Source organism: Podarcis cretensis (assembly GCF_951804945.1).
Source record: "Podarcis cretensis genome assembly, chromosome: 4".
Classification (NCBI taxonomy): Eukaryota; Metazoa; Chordata; class Lepidosauria; order Squamata; family Lacertidae; genus Podarcis; species Podarcis cretensis.
The window spans coordinates 73,039,368-73,060,525 of NC_137173.1; the positions used below are offsets into that span (position 1 = coordinate 73,039,368).

Here is a 21,158-nt window from a genome sequence, read left to right on the forward strand (position 1 = left end):
AGGTGGGTGCCATTGCTATTAAAAGAGAACAAGGGAGATGTTCATAGTGAGTTCTGGCACCTCTTTTTCTAGAAAAAAAATAGCACTGTAACCTGTCCTGGGATGTAAGAAATCTAATGCAATAAATATCTCGACATTGCAAGGAAGCTGGTGGCTCAAACACCAGTACATCACAGAATCACAGATTTGTAGAGTTGGAAGAGCGAGGGGGGTCATCTAGTCCAACCCCCTGCAGTGCAGAAATCTTTCACCCAGCATGGGACTTGGATCCATGACTCTGAGATTAAGAGTCTCATGCTCCACCAACTAACAAAATGTGGTCTGTACTAGCAAGGAAAAACTTGACACACCATCTACAGATATTAAGAGGAACACCTGAAGTGAGACTCCATGTAGTCTTGCGAAGACTGTGGTGTCTTTCTGATATATGGTTTATTTACACATGCGTACAACCTGAGCTTGCGATAGCGGGGGCTCACAGCATTAACACCCCACAAGTTTCTCCCATTGCCAAAGCAGCCTTACATCAAAAAGAAATCCGCCATGGCTCTCTGACCGTCTGCTGCATTTTTACAGACGGCCACTTATTCTCGCAGTGCTCACATTCCAGCCAACTGCAATCCTAAGCAACTACTCTCCTTCCAACCCTGGTCTTTGTCCTGCTAACTAACTCAGAACTGGAGGAGGGCCTCCTCCCATTTTTCCATCAGGCACAGAGCCCCTCTCCATAGCTTTCGTAATAGACCATTGCCTTTCCTTTGACTTCGGGCAATAGCTGATCTCCCAGGTGATTTCCTGAACACAGGAAGCTGGGTTGACCTGTATTTTAACACTTTGCTAAATCAAATATCCAGCATCCAAGAATTAGAAGGGGGTTCCAGGCACTCCACAAACTCATAGCAATACTAAGGGACAAAGCAAAAAATGACAGGGGTAATTGGGCGTAGTTATTTCCGCTTTTTTTTTTTTTTTTGCTTTTTTGTGCGTGTTCTTTTTAAAAACAAACTTGAACCATGAGGATAGAAGATCCTGTTCTCCATGCAATATGTGTTATTTTTGTGCGCAAAAGCATGAACATGAAAAGGAAGTAGGTGTTGCAATATACTCTCTGGAGCCAGCGTCCAGACACTTGAGACAAAATTTGAACCTCAAACCTTCACAGCGGCAGATGTGAATGAATAAACAGGTAAACTAATTGGTTTTTTTTCTTTTTTAAAAAAGGCAACGGAAGAAGCAATCATTTTTACTAACAGGCTTAATTTATTATACAGTATTAGTTTTGACTGCTATTTCTTTTTTAAAAAAATATTTACGTGTAGTGTATTTACGATTAAGTGTATTGCAAAGTCTAGCTCTGTTACTCAGAAAGCTGCTTTGGATGGAATTCAGTTGCAAAGTTATTTAACTAGAAGGGGAGCATGTACAATGAACATTGAAGGAATATAAAAGATGAGTACTTATATGTTCCGAACATATTTAGTGTATGTGCTTCTGGGTAAGGGGTTTCTGTGTGTAGTAGTAGTAGTAGTAACAGGCTAATATATATCTATTTATATGTATGCAGGCATCTGGATGCTTGTGAATTTTTACCAGACACAAATTTACCATCCACTTGGGTCAATTTCATTCCCAGAGTAAATAGCTCTTCCATACATTAGCAAGCATTTTGCATTAACTGTGATAATTTCACTCATTAACATGACAAATTCTCTTTGAGAAAATATGCCTTTTTGAGAACAGAATTTCTCAACACTATACAGTGGTACCTCGGGTTACAAACACTTCAGGTTGCAAACACTTCGGGTTACAAACTCCCTTAACCCAGAAGTAGTACCTTGGGTTGAGACCTTTGCTCCAGGATGAGAATGGAAATTGTGTGCCGGCAGCGCAGCAGCAGCGGGAGGCTCCATTAGCAAAAGCGCGCCTCAGGTTAAGAATGGTTTCAGGTTAAGAACGGACCTCCGGAACGAATTAAGTTCGTAACCCAAGGTACCACTGTACTGCAGGTTTAAGGACCTTAGATAATTTCTGTCAGTCTAAGGAAACATAATAATTTCCCCAAACCCCACCACCTAGCAAGATCTCTGAATATTTATATGGATTGGATAATGGTTATTGTGCCCCTCCCACAGTTTTAAAAGCATCCCAAAAGTATGCTAGATTCTTTCTTTTTTAAAGAGCTTATTTGAAATTCAGGGGCGTGTTTGGGGAAGAACAGTTAATACAAATGAGGTCAATGGACATTCATTACCTCTAGTTTACATGTCCCAGAGAAAGATAGGGAAAAATTCTGATTTGCAGGAAAGGATCTCCCATGAGCCTTTGCAGTAATCCTGAGGTGCACAAGCTTACTAATTGTTATGTGGGCATCTTAGCCCTCCAATGCAACTCACCTTTAAATACAGCATGGGGTTTGGTAGTTGTTCTCTCCACACACCCAGTTCATCAGGAACTTGGAATTGGATTGGATGGGCTTCCTCTGTCTTCCTGACCAAAGAAGATGTCTTGCCAGGTGTATCAGTGGATTGGTTTTATTTCACACTGTTCAATTTATACCAGGAGTCCGTAAGAATAATCTTCCCAATCAGAATGACATGCAATCCTGGAGAGGGAAGAAGAGGAGAACAGGCAGCCATCTCTTGCAGTTGGCTCACTAACTGGCTTTACTAAACTTAGTCTGTAAGAAGGGAAAAGCCTCTCACCACCATGTTTGCTCCGAGCCTCCTTTTGTGGCACACTGTGATTGGGAAGACACTGGTTGGTTGGTGGTTTTACAGGGGAAAGATATCTGGAAGACTGTGACTAATGGTGTGGCTGTCACTTCTGTAGGGCTGCCCCATATCCATAGTCAGGGCTTACCCTACCAATAGGCAACGTGATGTGAGTACCTCATGCAGCAGATGCTGGGGGGAGGGCAACGTAGTATCTGTTCCTCCTGACCCATAACCATTCTCCTTTATTGGAGGATAAAGCGGTGTGTGAACCATGCGGCTTGTCCGCTGCTACCTAAGCTAGCCTGCTGCCCTCAGGCGCAAAGGTGGATGCTGTCCTGTCACCAGTGCTGAAATGAGATTCAGTGGCCAGCCTGCTCATCTTCTATATATGGAATGGTGTAAAGGGGGTGCTATTTTGTTTTGGCCTGACCCTATCAATGCTTGATGTAGGGACACCATGTGGAAGGTTGAATGACATGAGGGAGGTACACACATCCCTCCCATACATTCATGAGCGTTGGCATGCATGTATCTTATTTTTATTTGTTTTATTAAAATATCAGCATCTCACTTCACAGCGTCCTCACCATGGTGTTACCCTGGCACTGAACATGTAGGTGGAATTACTTCTCAAGGGTGCATGTTGGCACGCAAGGCTGGCATGTACAATCCTACTCCCACCATGTATTTATGAATGCAATATGTGAGATGGGCATGTGCTACTCATGGCAGTGCGATCAGCTCCCAGAGAGCTACTGGAATTGAAGCAAAGCTCTGGTATTGTTCCATTCTTCATGGATTACTAATTTCTTTCCAGGTGTAATTCAGAAGAAAATGGTCTTGAGCTTTTCAAGCCCCAAATAGTCTAGGACTGGGATATCTCATGGACTATCTTGAGCTATCCTCCTGAAGAAATCCCCGCAAGTAACTCAGATCAACTATTCCACTGCCATTTGATGCACACCAGGTGAGCACAAGAGGCAGCTTTTTCAGCCATGGAATCTGGGCTATGGAATGTCTTCTCCAAGAAGGCCCACTTGGTTCCATCACTACAGGCCCTTGAATTTTAAAGGTGCTGCTTATATATGGGTACAGCTTATATTCGGGCCAACACGGTATTATTATGGAATAGGATGTCCCTATTTTCATAGGAGAAATGTTGGAAGATATGAGATCTGCCCTCTGAAATGGACTGCTTCACCCTTCTTAAAGGTTGTGGTGGCTCTACCAATGGCCTTAGCTGTTAGTCATTTGAACACAGGTCATGGGGATATATTTTTTTGTGCACACTCAACACTTGTAGCATTTGCAGACTCACACAAGAAGCAACTCTCAGCATAAAGCATATAAGGAAACACTTCACAACAGGAAGTGCATGAGTGGGCCAAGAATTTCTTCAGCCTCATCTCAGGGAGCTTTTAGAGTCTCTGGAAGCAGGGCTCCCTCTTCTTTTCTTGGTTACAAAACAGCAGTGAAGAAAGACGGTCATGAAAGGAAACGTATTTCACAAGAAGTGAGTTCCTGCAAGTGAAACATACAACAGGAAAGCAAAAGCAAAGAAAACTGGGTTTATTTCCTGACTTCATCATGTTTGCAGCTACTCACCCAAACTGCTCTCATCAGTAAATACATGGTGAAAAGACAGCAAGCTGCAAAAAATGTTTGCCCCCATTTCCCCCTCTCTATTGTGTACTCCTTGACCTCTGTATTAGCTAAAATAGCCAGTATACATTCCTGTGTATTAATCCAAAATAATACGATTCTCTTGTTTTTAGAAGCATACCTGGATCTCCAGTGTAAAATGACCGTGAGGCTGAACTTTAGGAAACAAAAAAGAAATGGTCTTCCCTACACAGCTTCCTAGCTCAGTGAACCTATGAAATATGTACATTAGGACAGAGGAAATAGTATGCTTCTACTTCTTTGGATGATCTGAGACCAGGGTTTAATTAATATTATAAATGAGTCACTTAAGAGATTTCACGTGGCCTGTTAACAACAGGTTTTTTAAAAATGTAACAGATTTTCTCTGGAAAGCGACAATCCGAATTAAAGGCACAGGGTGGGGAAATATAAGCTGTGAACGCATAAGAATGCAGTGTCATGTGAACAATGGAGAAAAACAACAACTTGCAAGCATGAGGTGTGCCGATCCCATTATGAACACCCATCTAGAAGCACCCTGCTCTTAAAATGGTTTCTGGTGATAATTAGCAATAAAATTTCTGAGCGTCTATTTATTTTTTAAAAATAAAATGCTGAAACTATTTATGGAAAGGAAAATCCTACACAATATAGGAAAGGGCACCTCTTGTGTGTAGAAGAGTTTTTATTTTATTTTATTGTTTTATTTTATTTGGCAAATGTAGCTCTTCATGGCATAGCACTGGGTGAATGAGAAAAGTTGCACCCACTACCAAAAGAACACGATTCTGGTCCTCTGTCAGCTCAGCTTAGATGCAGCCTCATGTTGCTGAACCTTATTAACTTCTGTAGGTGAGGATACACGTAACTGATTCATGTATGATAATAATCAAGTGTTCCTTTGGTGACAGTCCCTATAACTTCACAAACACTAAGCAAGCCTTCAGCTTCGTGCCGCATTTTCCATAGCCCCTGGCTCATATATATCAATACGTAGTCTGAAGCATCATCCACGTTTCAGGTTTACCTTCTCCTGAGCGAGTCACAATAATCCTACTGAGAGATTGTGGTGTTAATTAGGATTAGAGAAGTGACTAGTTGGCTATCATGGTTGAATAACACAAACTATTCCACCTGGTCCCAACAGCACGGTATAATGGCAGAAAGTACCCATGTAAATCTAGAGAAAGGTAGGTAGTGTGGACTTGTATATGATCCCTGTAATATAATGCTTTGCCCCATCTAACTTCAGGCATTTGCTGCTGAATTTGTCGGTTCCACAGCAACAGATGTTGCCTCTCCTCTCTTGTGGAGCTGCATGTTTTTGTGCCATCTCCTGTCCATCTTCTGCAACTGCATCAGGCATCCAATTTCTCCCTATGTCATTTGCATGTTGGGGTAAACCAGATGTGATGCCATGAAGTGTGAAAATACCCAGTGTTTATTAGTAAAATGGTCCACTGCACTAATCCACTATCCCTAATGGTTATGAGCTTTTGTGGTGTTTACTTTTTACATGCTTTTAGGTATCCATTTTTTAAAAAACAAAACACCACATTTGTGTAATAGACAGAGGTTAAAGTACATATATTACCATACTGCTTGCTTACAATGAAGGATGTTACATATACGTTTCCTTTTTAAATCTAGAACTAAGACTCCACCAGCTTTCAGTTCTTTTCAGAAGAAGGATGCCTCAAGATATGCCACTCATCCCAACATCGAAAGACTTGTTCCCTCCTGTAAGGCTTGTGACAGATGACACATGTGAGATGCTTCGAAGCTATGCACTCCAGGTCACTTTGTCTACCATCTTCTCAGTTATTGCCTGCATCAGCATCCCACTCAACCTCATCTGCTTGTGGTTCCTGTGTCGGTATTCGAGGCCTTGGACTCCCACCATTGTGTTGTGCATCAATCTGGCCCTTGCTGATTTTGTCTACAGCATGATCCTCCCCTTTCAAATCGTTTACCATATACGGGGAAACAACTGGCCCTTTGAGGATGCTCTGTGCCGTATTGTCACCGTTCTGTCCTATGGTAATGTGCACTGTTCCCTTTTGACCATGATGTGCATCAGCATTGAGCGCTACCTGGGAATCGTCCACCCTTTGCGCTACAAAGCCATGAGATCCATGCGAACTTCTGTCCTGACATGTGCCCTCATTTGGGTGTTTGTCTTACTGCCCCTCGTCCCGCTCATGAAGACCAACCTAACGATTCGTGTACAAAACCTGGATATAATCACCTGCTTTGATGTTTTGCCTAAAGAGATGTTTGACGAAAAGCCAGAACGCTTCATCGCTTACTTTGCCTCTCTGGTATTTTTCTTCTTTTTCCTACCTCTGCTCATCATGGGGTTTTGCTACTTCTCAATCATCATAACACTTCTCCACTCCCCTTCTACTCAACTCAGAGAAACTAAGAAGCAGACTGTCTGTTTGATAATAGTGTTGCTACTGGTGATCACGGTTTGTTACTTGCCTCACATTATCATGTCAGTTATCCATTACGTCTTCACTATTCAGGAAAAAAAATCATTTTATTTTGAATATAAAATTTCATTTGCAGTAGCCACCATCAATTGCTGCCTTGACCCATTGGTTTATTACTTTGGCTCCAAAGAGTTTCGGCGAAAGATACAGAAGAAGCTCTGCAGATGCGTAACTGTTGGGGTCAGTGAAAATACTCCAATCTTTTCAGAGCATGATATCCAAATAACACCAATGCAAAAAGTATTGAATAGATAGTCTGTATTGCTCTGGAATGTAATAAAAGTATCCAGTGCACTGTATTGACCTCAAGAAAAACCAGGAGCTAATTCATTGCAGAACCTCAACTGCCAAGTTACACAGAACTATTTTGCCAAACGTTTCTGGAAGATCAAATGAACTACAATTATCACACATGATTCTATTTCTTTTGATTAAAGGCAACTGATGTCAAAGTCCAGTTAGACTGGTGCAGCTGAAAGACACCTGTCTTATTAAGAGACAGCTGCAAATGTAGCATGAGGAGGAAAGCATGTATTTAACCACTTTTGACTGTGCAGAATTTATGGAACAAATATTAATAGAAATATTTGGTTGAATGGAAACAGACATTTGTTAAGACTTCCTTCCTTACAAATTACCTGTGTCACAAATTACCTGTGCCACTAAGTCACAAAAGAATGCAACTACCTGGAGTACAGATTCTCAGTAATTAGAATGATCTTGTAATTAGTTCTTTGTTATTGATGTTGATCTGACAAAGCTTTGTATGGACAAATCTTGCTATGCTGTGTAAGCACCTGAGGTGTGCTTGCCATCTCAGGTAACAATATTGCAAGTGCCATTCTTAAATACTACATTCATATAATTTTAATAAAAGAATGTTTATTGTGTCTGCATTCCAATCTTAAGTTAATGTTCTTCTTGGCTGTCTTTGGAATATTCAAATTTGGGATAACAATGAGAGATCAGGGTCAATTTACACAACCGGCAGAATCAAGTGACAAAACTGTTCCTGAACCATATTATTGCTATGGAATGAGATAGGGTGGAATCTGAATATTGTAGAGAAAGGCAACAATTTCTTGGAGGAGTTCTGTGCTGAACTCACTTAAATGCTATTTGTTTGCTAAAAAGTATGAGCCCAGCACACAGGCTTCAATTTGTGAACAGTTACTAATTGTGTTTGGATAACTTCATGCTCTTATTTTGTTACCCATGCTCCATTTGCTTGGTAGTCCTGTCATGTAGATGGTCTTCATCAGTATGGGCCAGGGGCTGATGAATAGCAGTCTGGCCTTCAGCATTGCCTAGATACAAGACTTCCTGGGAACCACATGTAAGCTGCACTGAGTTCCCTGGAGGGAAAAACAGGTTATAGATATTATGAATAACAACCAGACATACCTCTAAATGTATATGAGGCATGAAAGCCATTTCAGTAGTGGACAGTCATGTATGTTATATCAACCAAGCCTTGTGTTTCATTGTGATTCTTTTTATGTATTTATAGCATTTTGACCCCACTCTTCAACCACAAAGGCTCTGAGAGTGTGGTCCTCAGGCTTATAATCCAGAAGACGTAACTAGAACCTGGGGCAGAAATTCAATTCAGTTTGCATTTAAAGGTGAACGTACCTAATTCACACTTTATGAAACCTACATAAACTGAGACAATACATGAAACACAACCATCTATCAAAATTTGCAATACAGTTCTCCAACCAAGTAATGTACATATACTAGCGTAACATGTTCCATAAAAATGCATATATTGATGAAAATAACATACAAAAATGCATTATATTACAAGAAAATGCTGTGCAAAAATGTGCATATTTGGGGGAATTACATTTGAAAATGTGCACATTAGGAGGAATTTGCACTAAAAAGTTGATGAATTTTCATGAGGTTGAGAGATAGGCGTGGGGGCATCTGTCTCAATTTCTTTTCCTAAGATAGGATACTCTGCATCGGCAGTGGGGAGCTGGACCCACTCAATGGGGCTGGTCACTTGTCAATCACATGACAGCATCAGGTGACAAATTCAAAGAGGCTTACAGTCAAACTATACCTGCAAATGGAGAGGGGAAATATGTGTTTGCAGGTACAGTTTGAAAGCAAATTAGCTTCAAAGGTGTGCATTTTCAGGCAAGGCCTTTGCAAGTGCTGAGGCTTGCAAAGCCCTTGCCTGACAACATGCCTTGAAAGGAGGTCAAAGTGGGTCATGGGCCAAAGAAAAGAACTGCTTTTCTTTGGAAATCTCCAGTGTTGAAGACTGCAAAATGTTCCCCTAATAAGCTTGTTCTCATTTCTCAACTGTTCTTCCAGTTACTGCATTTCCCCTAATTTTAAAACTACTTCAACCTTATAGGAGTTTAATGCTGCAATCTTTTCCGTGAGTTATGCTGGCTAGATGAGAAAAGGACAGTTGCTCAACTCCTTACCCTGATGCAACACCAAATTAGGCTGATTTACTGAAATGATGAGCAAAGATGGGCAAACATACTTGTCTACTCATCCCAAAACCAAGTACACATCCCCCCTCCAAAAAAGGTAGAGAAGAGAGAGGACCATCAAGCAGCTGAATTCCCCTTTTTCTTCCCTGTCAGTTCCACAATTTCCTCAAGGTGTGTGTATAGTGGGGCATCCTTACTGTAGGGAAAAGATAGGCCTTCTCCTTGGTGGCAAATAACACTCATCAGGGCATAAGAGTCCGATGGAATTAGGCCAGTTACTTATCTAGTCTAGCAGCTGATTCTCACAGCGGCTAGCTAGACACCTATGGAAAGCCATGAAGAAGACCCTGAGCACAAGGACTCTCTCCCCCTTTGCAATTTCTTGCAACTCGTGATTGACTTTTCACACACAATTTCCTGTTGAAAATCATGGAGCTTATCGTCAAGCCATGGTCCCTATTCTAGCTTCCACTGTGTGGTACCCTTCATTGAAGGGGGTGACCAGCAGAAAGGAAGAACAGTAGGAGACAAGGGTGCAAGTCCCATTTCAAATTTACTCCATTGTGGCAGCAGTAGCTAGAAATTGTGCTGCTCAATCTGAATAGGTGGCCCATGGCTGGCTGTATATTTTGGATGCTTGCCCCTAATTATGACTATGTGATTTTGCTCTTAGTCTGTCAATAACTTCTATCAGGGGAAAGTGGGCTTGACATTGGGACATGGTGGGGGAATACTAGAGGCTCAGGTGGGCTTATTTGTAGCCTCCCCACAATTATAAAATAACAACAATAAATGAGCTGTCATAAGTAAATGAAGTCAGTGAAGAAACTGATTACCCGATAATTTCTAGCCCTCTGTTTTAGTGTCATCAGAAGATAAGATCCTCACTAACCCATGAACTAATAAAGAACGGCATTCCCTTTTATAAGGCATCCACTCAACACAGACAGCCAATTATCGTCACCAAGTATTTTCCTTGTAGTCTACTCCATGTGTTATAAGACAACAAAAAAGTCCAACTTTTTTTCAGAAGAATGGAAGAGTAACACAATATTCATCATCACATTTTGTTTGATTATAACTCCCATCACTCAAGACCACCACCTGAGATGGGTGGCGATGATTGGAGCAGTAGTCCAAGAACATCTGGAAACCTAAGGTTGAAAAGCACTGCTCTCAAGTGAGAGAGAAGGTCAATATCTGGCCCCTTAATATTGTTACTGCTTAACATATGATGAAACCAGTATTGTTGCTGCAAAGAGGTGGAGAAGTGGTCACAGATAACCTGTTGTACTGCACTAAAAACAAAAAACAACAGTATATGAATTGTGGGAAGGTAGGACTAGATGTGATAAAAGATGGTGAACAAAATGTATGAATAAGTCAGGCAGTAAACTGACTGCCAACACAAAAGATGACTCTACACATGGATATCACCAGATGGACAGCATCGAAATCAGATTGATTATATTCTCTGCAGCCAAAGATGGAGAAGCTCTATACAGTCAGCAAAAACAAGACCTGGAGTTGACTGTGGCTCAGATCATCAGCTTCTTATAGCAAAATTCAAGCTTAAACTAAAGAAAGTAGGAAAACCCACTGGGCCGGGGACAACAGAGGACAAGATGGTTGGAAGGTGTTCTCGAGGCTACCAGCATGAGTTTGACCAAGCTGCAGGAAGCGGTGGAGGACAGGGGTGCCTGGCGTGCTCTGGTCCATGGGGTCACGAAGAGTCGGACATGACTAAACGACTAATCAACAACAAACCTGACTGCAGCCATTGGTCCACATATAAGTCTGATTGATTCTTTATCACAATCAGTGGTATAGTGGTAAATTTTGAAGAGGACAAAGTTCATCATAGCCACACCCTCAATGAGAGTCCAAAATTGCAGGCAGAGGTATTATTCTATATACACACCAAAGATAAACAGCACACAGCATCATACCCAACTTATTAGGATCACCTTGGACTGCAGTTCTATATGCAAAGTTTCCTGTGAGTATGCTGTAGTAAACTCAGTGATGCTCATTTTTGTTTCATATGTTAGTCGCTTTATCTTACCCAAAGTGACTTCCAACCAGACAGACAGACAATCACCATCCGCTCACACAGATATATTAAAACCAAGGGAAAAAGAAATACATTAAAAACATTCCTCTCACTTTTAAAAGGACACAGATAGTTAGGGGCCAAATGCCTGGTTGTAGGGGAATGTAGCCTATATATATATAATGATGGTGTCAGGCAAATCTTCCTGGGAAGAGCATTCCATAAATGGGGAGCCACTGCAGAAAAGGACTGTTCCCATGTTACCACCCTCCAAACCTCCCTGATAGCCCTCAATAGGCTTAACTTTGATGAATTTGGCTAATTTGGCTAATCCCCTTATATTCTTGACTGTCATGGACTAGCTGGGTGCAGAAGAGTGGTGAAAGGCACCAGCTGGGGAACACCCATGAGAAGAAGGCTCAGAGCCAGGGGATTGGTGGTGGGACAATGATGAGTGGTCAGAGGGAGAAAAGAGAGCAGACTGGAGACTCAGCTAGACTGGTAAAGAAAAAGCACTTTATATGTGTTGTGTATGCAATATAAAACTGTGACACTAGATGGCGCTGTGGAGTCCCGTCTTTCCCTACCGGATTTCCCTGTATGAGTTTACAACGCGTTTAACTGAATCGCTTCTTTGACATGTCTAGGTCCAGCCTGGGAGGAGGAAGTGTCGGAAGCTGAAGAGGTAAGCAGGGTTCAGTGAGCAGGAAGAGGCTGTGGCAGAGAGCAGTCCAGAACCAGAGGCAGAAGCGGAGGCTGGAGAGGAGTGGGGCTAAGAGGCAGCGATGAGTCAGGCTGGTGAGGAAGCCAGGCTATCTCCCCCTCCTGCAGCAACCGCCCCTCCCCATGGGTCTCCTAGAGCCCAAAGAGGCATGAAGAGGGCAGAGCAAAGAAAGGCAAGACGAAGGAGCCTCAGATTGCTTAGGAAGGAACCAGAGGAGGAAGGTACTTAAGGAGCGATGGGAAGGTGGGGACCTGCAGTCCTCACAACTCCATCATTGGGGTGAGAGGGTTGCTGTGATCACTAGGTCTGCGCTATTTGGGTTTCTTTGAATAATGAGTTTTTATTGCTGACCTACTCCTGCTAGCAGCTAAGTGGGAACTGGAAAACCTTGGGGCTTGAGAGCCTATTTGGTTAACTTTTAAAAAATCTTATAGAATCTCTACAGAAGCAGAACTCTATAGACAAGTTTTTAAACTGTTTTGATGTCTATGTGAACACACCCCTCTCGTGACCTACTTGATTCCTAACATGCAAGGGGAAGGAAGTGCAACACCCTGCAACCTAGTCTGTTTTTCACTATCACAGTTGTATTTGTAACCACAACATCACAGTTTACTAATGAAAAATATAGAGACGCTAGCCCTCAAGAGTGCTTATCTGTTAGCTTCTCTGTCATTAATGGTTAATCTGTGAACTTCCAAATATGTGCTTCTACTAAGCAAAGATGTTTTCTGTAACCACCATTAGAAACCCATGAATCCTACTTTTACCATGGGACACTTGTCGTGTTCTCTCTGCGTGTAGGTGTACATGTTCATTCCTGTTTCAGCTGGCAGGGCCACTTCCATTTTGTGGGGTGCTTCAACTAACTGGAGAAGTCCTCAGTAAATATGATAAGGGTATGGAGAAGAAGGTCAGCTTGTAAGGACAGGAGGAAACAGAGAATACGTTCAAATATAAAACTATCAAAAAGAGCCATGACACTTTTGGCTGTGTCTGTCTTTCCTGATAGACAGCAAACATTGCACCCCTTCCCCTAATTACCTCAGATGTCTTCACAGTGGGAAGGGAGCATACCCTCCAACATTTCTCCAATGAAAATAGGAATGTCCTGAAGAAGAAGAAGAAGAAGGAGGAGGAGGAGGAGGAGGAGGAGGAGGAGGAGGTTATTGTTTGTATGCCACCCATCTGACTGGCTGCCCCAGCCATTCTGGGCAGCTTTCAACTTATATAAAAACATAATAGAACATTCAACATTAAAAAACTTGCCTATACAGGGTTGCCTTCAGATGTCTTCTAAAGGTTGTATAGTTACTTATCTCCTTGGCTTGGCGGGTTTCATAACTCCATACCCTCCAATATTTCCACAATGAAAATAGGGATGTCCTAAGGAAAAGTGGGATATTCTGTGATCAAATCAGAAACTGGGACGGCTTCTGACACCTGGAGTGTTTGAGGGAGTTCTCCACCCCCAAATCCTGCCTTTATGGCCTTGCTAATGGACGATCAGCTAGGGTAGGGCTGCCATACGTCTGGATTTTCCTGGCCATTACTGGGATTCCAAAGGCAGAATTGACGTCCCAACCATTTTGGGCTTTTCCTTTTTGAAACATGGCAACCCTAAACTAGGGTAAATCCTATCACTGGATTATGAAATAGAATCTCACTTTGTGTAGGCCTAGCAAAGTCATAGAGGTTGAGAGTGAAGATGACTTTTGGTTTGTGACATCTTTCTTGTACCTGGGCCCTGGCAACTGCCTGGTTGTTCCTTTGCAGCTGCAGCTTTACCTGCCCCACACCTGACATCACATGGCATCAAGTGTAGGTAGGGATGGGTGGATCTGTCAATCTTGGTTTTGCTCCGTTTCTCTTCTTTTTCTCTTTCTTCAATCTTAAATTTAGTTTTCTACATCATTTTGCAGTTTCTTGTTTTTGAAAAAGGTCCTCGTGAAAATTCATCAGCATTTTTGTGCAAATTTATCCTAATCTACACCTTCTTTTGCAAAACAATTTCCCAAAATATAATATGTATTTGTATGTTCTCACCAATATATGCAGTTTTATGGACACTTGGCTGCTGTATGTGTATTTTTGTACATATTACTTGGCTGTAAAATTTGAAAAAAAGTGTGAATTTAAAAAGATGGCTATGTTTCAGTTCTCACACTGTTTTAGAAATTGCAGATTAGACAAATCTGTTTAAATGAGAACTGAACTGAATTTCTTCCCCATCCTTAAGTGTGGTTGGGACTGGTGGGTACAGTTGGGGGGAAATGCCCTTATGAGCCAAATTAGGACCCCTAGTATGCCTTCTGTGGCCTTCAGAACAGACGTACCCCACCCCCGGGCTATGAACTAATGGAACTAATTGGCCTATGAACTAACGGGACAGATGGAGCTCTTCAGCAATGACCTCAACGTGATCTCAGCACCTGAACGATATGCAACCATGATTGTGGAGATCAGTACTAGGAAGCTGCAGCTTAAGTTTGGATGATCCATTGGCTATGTTCCTGCATGCAAATGTTTCCCTGGGAATAGTTGTATGTGTGGGGAAAACCTTTGAATGTCTAAACCAGAAAGAATTAAGGCACAAACAAGGGTGACAGGAAGAAAAACCTTACCTCAGTGTGGTTTTCCAGCTGGAGGAAGAGATAGACCCAGGACACATTTTTTTTCAGGATACAGGAGCTTCAAGGCAGGTTGCAAAGTAAATACAATGGAAGCACCTTCAGATGCTGCTCTTCACAAAAGTTTTATGGGCTGCATTTGCTTACACCAGCATTCTTTGGCCATGCATGTGAGGCTCTGGGGATTTCCAGATGACTTGTTTTTCGTACAATAACTATATAGCTGTAGCTCGTATGTTGCTAAGGTATTCCAACAGTGAAGAGCCAGAAACCTATATGCAAATCATGAAGACAATAGCCACATGTTATTGCTTGTCCCTCAACACCTGGTGTTTTGAAGGAACACTGCTTCTGAACATGGACAGTCCATGTTCGCCTTCCATTGACTATGTGAAGTCTTCATTAAAAATCCATTTAGGCTAGTGGTCTGTCATCACATCTTGTGGTAGAAAACTCCATAAATCAATTGTATGTTATGTACCTTCCTTTTGCCACTGCCCATTTTGGGTGAACTTGAGTTCTAGTGTTCTGAGAAGTAGGCAAATATTTCTATGTGCTTTCTTCATGCTATTCAACATTTTATAAGCCCTTTCCTTTACTTACAGTTCCCTTAACTGAAAACACCAGCCATTCAGCCTTACCTTGAGGGAAATGACTCCAGTCCCCTGGCCACCTGAGTTTCTATTTTCTGCATAGCTGTCAAAGTTTCCCTTTTTTAAAGGGAAATTCCCTTATTCCGAATAGGATTCCTCACAAGGAAAGGGAAAAGTTGACAGCTATGATTTTCTTGTTACTGCATTTATATGAAGGCATTGTTATATTTTCCATTTTGTTTTTAATCCCACGCCTAAAAAAATTCTAATATGTAATTTGACTTTTCTAGGATAATGCCTTCTGTGGGTATATCAAATTTGCTTAGTACATAAAAAAAATTATGTCACTGTGAAAATGTAAACCCCACCCCATGCCCCAATATACAGATCATTTGTTGTGATAGTGAATACCATGTGGAATATGCTTGTGCCAGTGCGATGGGCATGTGGTGAATTGTGTCTGTGACAATTGTGTTCCTGGACAATTTTGTAATGTTTGAGACATTTATTTTAATTATTGCAAGGTTGTTTTTTCTTTAGAGGAAGCACAGCCTCACTATATTTCTCAAACAGTGAAATGTACATGCAGTCCTTTTTAAAACGGAAAAAGAAGAATGACATTAAGGCAGTCTATCCTGTGATGCAATGAATAGCCATCTTGCAGCATTTATTGCTTAGAAGGCTGGGAATATGAATGCAACCATCACTTCCCACACTATTTCTGTGAAGGAAGTATGTAAAAGACCCATGATTAGCAACTAGAAAGGGTATTGGACATGGTCTGGCAAGAGCTTTGCTCAGGCATGTCCAGGCACGTTCATGCTCAGCTACTACTTTTGCAAATGGGTGGCAGAGGTGGTGAGATGACTCATCCTTTCCCCTCCCCTGCCAGGCCAGCAAGAGGGCGGCAAACTAATCCTGCAATATGCAGAATGCTTAAATTCTGCTCAGTTCAGGCACACCAGCCAATTCCCACTGAAGAATTTTGGCCTCTCCATATATATGGACTTTTGCAAGCTCTTGGTGCCTCTAAGCATCACTTCAGTGTCATATGTGGCTGTTTGTGTGCTGGCTCTGTCTATTGGACACATCACAGTTGGAACGTTTAAATGTGTTATTAGGAAGTCAAACGAGCATCCCAACATCGGTCTACAGGTTACAAGGCACAACAGAGATTTGTGATACATGGCTAGGCATAAACTAGGACATTGTTCCAACAGCTGGTATGCTTACCCACCCCATGCTCTGCCCTGTGAGTCAGGCACAGCTATTCACATGGTTGACATCCCAAGTCCCAGGACTGGGCAAGCAAGCTGCTAGTCCTCCCTAGAGGCTGGGCATGCAAGGTTTGTTCATGACAGTGCTGTCAACTCCATGTCTTTGGAGGCGAAGGTGGAGTCAGCAGGGTCTACTTGCCTTTGGACTCATACACAGAAGGGAATGCCTAGGTAGAGCCACTGGAGACACCTCAATAGGTGGTGATGTCACTCTTGGGATACCTAATGGCATGTTCTCCTAATAGCCCTTTCCCATGATCTAGGTCAATACCTCCCCACCTGGCACTCCCTAAGCAGACTCTGCAAGTGTCCCTATTTTCCAGGGAGAGTCCTGGATTTACAGAAGCCGTCCTGGTTTCTGATTTGATCCCATAATGTCCCACTTTTCCTTAGGACATCCCTATTTTCATCAGAGACATGTTGGAGGGTATGGTAGGATGTCCCTATTTTCACTGGAGAAATGTTGGAGGGTGTGGAGTTATGTGGCCTGCAAGCCAAGGAGACAAATAACTATACAGTGGTACCTCAGAAGTCGAATCGAATCTGTTCCAGAAGTCTGTTCGACTTCCAAAACGTTCGGAAGCCGCGGAAGCCGCGTCGGACATTCGGGTTCCAAAGAACGTTCTCAAACAGGAACACTCACTTCCGGGTTTGCGGTGTTCGGGAGCCAAAACGTTGGACTCACAAGGTGTTTGGAATCCAAGGTACAGCTATATAACCTTTAGAAGACATCTGAAGGCAGCTTTTTAACATTTAATGCTTTATTATGCTTTTATATATGTTGAAAGATGCCCAGCATGGATGGGGCAACCCAGTCAATTGGGTGGGGAGAGGGTATGTCTAGGCCAGACTCCCCTTGACGTCTCAGGCTGTCCTCCCCCAGCCTGCTAGGACCTTCCCTGGGCTGTCCTGCCCCAACTCTCTAATCTCCTCCCATTCCTCTTCCTAATCCAACCACCCTCTCCATGACTCTCCATGGGACTCATGACAATTTCCTCCCTAACGAATGGCACTCACCCCAAACACAGCTTACAGAGCGAATGATAAATAACGCATAAAACACCAACAAAGAATATAGCAAGATCATCATTTTCCTAGCTTGCATGTTCCTCTCTACACTAAGAATGGGAAAGGGAGCTGAGTGAAAATGAGACTCCCAGCCTCAGATATGTACTAAAAATAGTCAAGGAAAGTGCCACTACAATCTGCAAGCAAGTGCTGGGTTTATCAAACTGAAATCTGCTTGGCATGGCTAGCAATTGTTCAGGAGGGAGCATGCAGCTCAGTTAGGAGTTTACACTGGTGAATCTGAAAAAAAGGCACACAAGAGGGGGATGATTAACTCGTTCACTTTATCTTCTACGTTACCTTAATGTGCTCTTTTGAAAAACATTTTGAAAGTATTATTAATAAACAGATATAAATATGGGTCTTCTGCACTTTCAAAGACTTAGAATTTGCTTCTGATCCTGTTTCCTGGTGCTATGGCCAGTAGTAGAGAGAGGGGCAAAGCACAGCTCAACAAGGCACTGAGGGCACATTTCTTAGTGCCCAGATTTCCTATGGAAAATCAGTACAACAGCAGCTCACCTCACAGGGCTGTCGTGACAAACCAAACGAAGCTTATAAAAATGGACTTTGGAATTTCTAAATATAAAAATACATATCAGGTGTCAAGGAGATAAATAAATATACAGCTTTTAGAAGACATCTGAAGGCAGTCCTGTATACGAAGTTTTTAATGTTTTATGTATTATTATGTTTTTATATGTGTTAGAAGCCACCTAGAGTGCCTGGGGTAACCCAGCCAGATGGGTGGGGTATAAATAATAAAATTGTTCTTCTTGTTGTTGTTGTTGTCATCTAGGTGTTTTTGTTTTTGTGTGTTTATATGCATTTATTTGTTTATTAAATTTGTATTCTGCCCTTCATCCAACAATCATAGGGTGATTCACAACATATTTGTAAGCCATTCTGGGAAAATATTTCCCACACTTCTCTCTCTCTCTCTCTCTCTCTCTCTCTCTCTCTCTCTCTCTCTCCACACACACACACACACACACACAATTTTCATTACATTGAAAACAGCAATTATTACCACACATAAGAGTAATAAGTACAGAAGGAAGAAAAGTATCCACCCGCGGAATATTATGGGCACTTTGCTCTTATGCATTTGGAGAATCATATCAATGCAATAATCCTATGCCTGATGCATAACCACACTTTAAATGAGCTCCTACCTGGCCTCTCCACCTAGGAACCTGAGAGACTGGGGGATATAAAGTATGCTGTCCCTTATCTATAAAAGAGAAGAACCAAAAAACCTCCTCAAACCTATCTCTTTTTCCACACCCCATATGGTCCTCCTTCTCGGCAGAATAAGTTCTAAGAGGGCAGTGTCCCAGACATAATTAATCCAGGCCTCAATTAATTCAGTTTTCTAGTGATGAACTGCAGTCAGCCACACAGCATCCCACACTTTTGAATGCATTTCCCTGTCACATTCCTAATGAAAAGGTCTATTTGCTTAATTTGTTGTGCTAGGGTGATGGAACGCTTTAATCCACTTCAACTGCACAAGCCAAAATCTCCCTGTACACGCTCAAACCCTCCCTCAAATCACTGACAGTAAAGAGGCAACAACTTCTTTCAAAGCAGCTTGATAACCACCTCACTCTTTCTCAATGAATGCCATGAAATCTGACCTAATTCGAAGGGGAAAAAATCTCACTTCCTCCCCCCACCTGTCTCGCCTTGAGCACTGTTCACTATGGAAATAAATAAACATGAACCTCACAATGTGCAATGATTCAGTTATAGGAAGTGCAATCCAAGTTGTCTGTTTTGGAATTTGTAGCACGTGCAGAATCTTAAGATGGAACCTCCATGGCCGTTTTTAAAAGGTTTGTAAAGGTAAAGGGACCCCTGGCCATTAGCTCTAGTCGTGACCGACTCTGGGGTTGCGGCACGCATCTCACTTTATTGGCCGAGGGAGCCAGCGTACAGCCGGCATACAGCTTCTGGGTCATGTGGCAAACCAGAGCAGCGCACGGAAACGCCGTTTACCTTCCTGCCGGAGTGGTACCTATTTATCTACTTGCACTTTGATGTGCTTTTGAACTGCTAGGTTGGCAGGAGCTCACCCCATTGTGGGGATTCGAACCGCCAACCATCTGATTGGCAAGTCCTAGGCTCTGTGGTTTAACCCACAGTGCCACCCACATCCTTTAAAAGGTTTGAGAAACTGATAAAAAAATACCCTCTGGCATACAATTATCTGTGTGCATCTTTTGATGCTCAGATGGCTGCATTGCATGGGTATTCACACAAACACTGGAGCTCTATCTTCTCTCCAGCCTTATTAACCCCCTTTCCCTTTCACCATGGCCCCTTAAAGCAGCTACAGAACAACTCAGGGAGGCAGGGATCAAATATAAATGGGGATTTCCATTTGCTCCCAACGCGGAGATTGATGGCATGCCACACAAAGGCACCAGAAAAGGAGAAGTGGAACCTGTCTTAACACTACTGAAATTGAAGGTCCCCTGGGAGGAAGATGAATTTAACATGGGAGACCTGCAGGAGCCTAAAGCAAGAAGGGACAAATGGAAACTGCCCCCCTTACCTAACAGAACAAGACAACACCATCAATTATAATTCTCCAGGAAACACATCGCATGGATAGTAACGCTAGGCTTCCTAAACATCCATGCTTCAATAACCTTTTCACAGAAGCTGGAAAATTCAATTTTAGAGCCGTCATCATTATTTTGGACAAAACAAGAAGGGAGGATATATTTTTGTGAATTGAATGATGGACACTTATATGGTCAAAGCAAAGCAATTCTCTTTTATTTTTAACACATTAGAAATGCGATTCCATCTTTTGTTACTGCACTATCGCCTGGTGGATTCCTGTTGGTGGGTGCACCCAGGGGGTCAGGGACTACAACTATTTATCTCCAGGTCCTATTCATTCTTACAATTGAATTACCATATTTTTCTGTGTATAACATGCCCTCATGTATAAGACACCCCCTATTTTGGGGGACTCCAAATTGAGAAAATGAGGGAAGATTGTATCCGCATATAAGATGACCCACAATTCTGAACACAATTTTTAAATTAAGAAAACCTAGTCTTATACACGGAAAAGTACGGTATGTGCTGGATTCTGGCCCCATAGAGGTGCAGTTATAGGATGCCAAATTCTTCCTAACATTATGTCAGACCATTCATCTCTATGGGCTACGTTGCAACTTAACTATGACTCATCTGTCCAATAGGTTTGGAGATGAGACTCAAATTTATTTAACAGGAAAAGCTCCATGGAACGTATTAAGAAATTGATAATGGAATATATTACATTTTATTTAGGCTCAAATCCAAATTTAGCTATTGTAGGGGATGCTATGAAGGCCACAAACCAAGGGTGTGCATAGCTGTAAAAAGAAAAATTAATAGGATAATCATTCTAATCAAATAACAGCTTTTACATTACATCTCAATTTTGGAAATTAAACAAAACACCACAGCTTCAAGTAAAGCGTATAGGCAATTATTACTCAG

The 21,158-nt window shown here is 42.1% G+C and overlaps 1 pseudogene across 2 annotated transcripts; it reads left to right on the top strand.

Moving 5' to 3' along the window:
* Positions 1-1,000: 1,000 nt before the first annotated feature.
* LOC307214225 (P2Y purinoceptor 8 pseudogene) lies at positions 1,001-7,755 on the top strand (annotated as a pseudogene). Of its 2 annotated transcripts, XR_013844008.1 has the most exons (3): positions 1,001-1,186; positions 3,532-3,681; positions 6,009-7,755. The product of XR_013844008.1 is annotated as a P2Y purinoceptor 8 pseudogene (transcript). The 2 variants fall into 2 exon arrangements; XR_013844009.1 differs by lacking the exon at positions 3,532-3,681.
* The last annotated feature ends 13,403 nt before the right edge of the window (positions 7,756-21,158 follow it).